This window comes from Musa acuminata, chromosome BXJ3-4 (assembly GCF_036884655.1).
Source record: "Musa acuminata AAA Group cultivar baxijiao chromosome BXJ3-4, Cavendish_Baxijiao_AAA, whole genome shotgun sequence".
Taxonomy (NCBI): domain Eukaryota; kingdom Viridiplantae; phylum Streptophyta; class Magnoliopsida; order Zingiberales; family Musaceae; genus Musa; species Musa acuminata.
In genome coordinates, this window is record NC_088352.1 from 41924099 (window position 1) to 41927855 (window position 3757).

At 43.1% G+C, this 3757-nt stretch overlaps 1 long non-coding RNA gene across 1 annotated transcript; it reads right to left on the reverse strand.

Annotated features, from left to right (window-relative positions):
- Positions 1 to 2526: 2526 nt before the first annotated feature.
- On the reverse strand, positions 2527 to 3225 carry LOC135635418 (uncharacterized). Its single transcript, XR_010495622.1, has 2 exons — positions 3127 to 3225; positions 2527 to 3022 (listed from the first exon to the last, which is right to left on the reverse strand). It is a non-coding gene; the product is annotated as an uncharacterized LOC135635418 (long non-coding RNA).
- Between the last annotated feature and the right edge of the window lie 532 nt (positions 3226 to 3757).

A 3757-nucleotide genomic window follows, 5' to 3' on the forward strand; every position in this document is an offset into this window, starting at 1 on the left:
AAACGGAGATCTGATGGCCCGCCAAGAAGAGACGAGAGGTGAAAGAAATAATTTCTAGGCATATCAGAGTCACTCTATAGACATTACTTCGTTACACGCCGAAAACGTCTAGTAAAAACCCAACTCAGCGTTAAGTCAAGAATGGTATTCCTACTGATTTCCTTAGAAGAACACACTGTCAAAACCAGAAATTTATAATTTTGACATAATAATTATTACATAATTCAATTCATATTCAATCTTTTCATAAGATATTTAATAACATACCCAATAAATTAATTCTATAATTGTATACAGTAAGACCGTATCAAAGGTTTTTTTTTTCTTTGTTTTTTTCCTTCTTACGCGTGTTTGACATCACTAATTTTCCAAGTCCCTACAAACTAGTAGCATATGGATCATGGCAGCAAAATGTTCAACGCCGTTACCCTGTGAAACACCTTCAAGCTCTTATATAATACAGTAACTATTTTGTACCCTGTCATCGACGACGCAGTATAATAATAGCAATATACACCTTCATAATGCGAGCATCCTTGGAGACTTGGACGTACTATGTCATCACCTGGGAGACTGGTGATCACAAAGGAGAAGAAGCCTTTGAAGAGGCATCAGCCCACATTTCTGAATACTGGAAATGAAGGACAGTTGTTGATGCTCATGTCAGGACAATGGGCACCAACACTCCTATTGCCGACTAACACACTGCTTCATATCGAACACCAATACTCCGTTGTTCATGGCTGGCTTTATATGAATAGAACTTTCTCTTTTATATTCAACAGTACATCATAACAGATTGTATGGGAAAATAACATAAAATAATTAACAATCGTATTGCTACATTACTGCTGTAGCACATAAATGTAACTTCTGTTATTTGTCTAGCTCCCTGTAACTGCACTCATTTTGGAAGCTTTGGCTTTGAAGGGATACCAGCCGAGTGAGTAGATGCTATCGAAGGATTACAAAAGGAAACATGTAGTTGGAGGCATAAGCTACTCATTCGTAGACTTGATACTATCTTGGCTTACGGCTTACGGCTTACGGCTCACGGGACGGTGGGTTTCCCGGGATTGGGGGATTACGACTAGGAGGATTACATACCCTTACACCACCAACTATGGTGCAACTTGCCGAAGCTCGAACAGGATATCTTGGACTTGAGACCACTGCAGTACCATTAACTATAAGTGAGCGAGGAGCACCGCGCGACACCGACTGCACAGTGGCGGGTAGTGAGACCAATATGCAGAGAACGCAGATTGCAGCGAAGAGAGATCTTTGATGATGCCCCATGTGTGTCTCCTCTGTGTAGAGAGTTGTTCTGCTGCTGTTGTTTGTTCATTTGGCTCTTCCTCTTATACTTATAAACACGCATTGGTGAGGAAACACAAAGAAGGAATACGAATTATAGCTGATTAATCGTTAACGTCCCGGTCGCCACGAAAGTCTAAATGGCTGATGTGACGACGTGACATTACTTATTGCATGGGGAGAGAATGACAGGTTGGCCATGGCTTGCTGTCAATATGGACCGTGGAGTGTGGACGCTTACCAAGGAATTAAGTGAATGCAATCTGATCTCTTCTCCCTGCACGGCTGGAGCAATAGCAACCTGATGATCTACGGAGATCTGATGACTGTCCAAGAGGGGAAGAAAAAATTATTATTTTCCTGGCAGATCATTGACTGCACAAACTTTTCTAGTGGAAAACAAATCCTTCTGCAATTCCTTAAACACAATCTTATATAACTCATAAACCACCATGGGGAGTATTAAATAGGCTAAATGAGCAATATGTTCAACGCCGTGGATCCTCGGTAGATCTCCACGGTAATAATATGTATGGCATCAATAACTATTCTGTGTCATTTATATTGCGAGCATCCCTGGAGACTATAGGAGCATGTGACGCTCGAGAACGAACATCGTATGATACTAATTAATCTACTCCTTCTGCAAGATAAACTATATTCATCTTGGTTAAAACTATATAGACAAAACCCTAATTTCCCTGAAGACCTGGCAATAGCTCTGGTTCTTCGCACTTGAAGCGCCAAAATTAGAAACGTTAAAAGTAAGAAAAGAAGAAAGAAAATACATAGAAATTGAGATGCTAAATGATGAGAGACATACAACCAAACCCTTGCGTTAATATTGAAGGTGGGAAAAGGAGAGAGAAGTAGGTGGAAATGTAGGCACCACATGGTGATAGTGGTGGCTTCTATGGGTCTTGGCTACTGCCTAAGAGGATGCAGGTGTGTGGGGTGGTCTTGGCCTGCGTGGGTTCTGCAAAGGATCCTCGGGGTTGCAAACCTTTACACCGGGAGTAATCACGCAGTTGGATCGTGCACCGTAGGGAGATTCACGCAGCAGCGGCCCGCTGCAAGTCGCGGTCATACCTAATGGGATATGGTGAATTTTTTTATTGGTTTAGAAAAATTATATTTTATTTTTTTGGCAAATATAAATAGTTATTATTGAATAAATCCGATATTTTTTATTGTTGACGTTTAACGAGAAAAGCTAACAGAGAAATAAAACATAGATTCAACGGTCAACCAACTTAAGTTGCCCACCGTAACATCACTCTTTCTCACACTCGATGACAAATACTACAGGGAAACATAGTGGTGAAAGGGCTTCAAAGCCGCGCCATCACGCCATACCTGTAGAAGGTCAGTGTGCGGGTGGATTTACTCCCTTCTTGTACGGGTCAGTGCTTGTGGGAGGAGGATTGGCGTTCCAGGTCGGCGACGAGTACCCAAGACACTTCTTTGAACCAGTAGACGAAGTTATAACACAACCGGACACTCCAGACGCGGAGCTCCGGCGTTGCTCGAAGCAGATGGACTGCGATACCAGCAACCAGGACATGGCGGAAAAGCAAACGAGACTGACGAGACCTCCTCTTCTTCTAGTATCAGCGTACGTCATGTTCCTCAATCCAGCGCCGGGTTTCTGCTGCTTGCCGAAGTACTCCTACTTAATTTGCTTCTGTAACACTGGAAAGGCAACCTGGAGACGAGGTGAATGGATATATTAGGACATTGCCTACACAAGCAGTGACATGGGAGAAGGCGATGTAGAAGGAGGAGGAGGAGAAAGTGACGCTCGTTTACCGTCCCAAAGAGCCACTCTGTGACGAAGACACCGGAGACAGGTGCGGGATAGATATAGTGTGGACAAAAAAGACGTGCGTAGACGACAGGAAAAGTGAGGTTCGCCGGTTTGCAAGTCCATTGGCACTCGTCTGCCTAACGCATAAATCACGGCTGCTAATGGAATTATACCAAACCCATCCAGCTGATGACACAGCCTTATTATAAATAATTTATACTGTTTACAGTCAAAAAAAGTATGTCAATTGCGTCGTCGCCCCACTGTAAATAGTAAAATATGTATCTTACAACACTCTCTCTTCCTCGCAAATATTAAAGACGAACGGAGTAGGAGGATCCAATATTTGTAGGTGATGTATCTTACAACACATCCTCCTCCTTGCGCTCAAAGCACGAATATTAAAAACGGGCTAGGAGAAACAAGCTCCAAGAAATTAAGATACTACTACATGGTGACAGCGGTGGCGTCGCCTGTTACAGGTCTTGACTTGAGATGCGGGTTTGCAGGGTGGTGTTGGCTTAGGTGGATTTCTCACTACCCCGCACCGGTTTATACCAGAAGGAGATATGCTGCAATGGGACGTTGCGCTGTCAATAGTACCCCCGCAAGGTTCTACACTGGGACCATGTG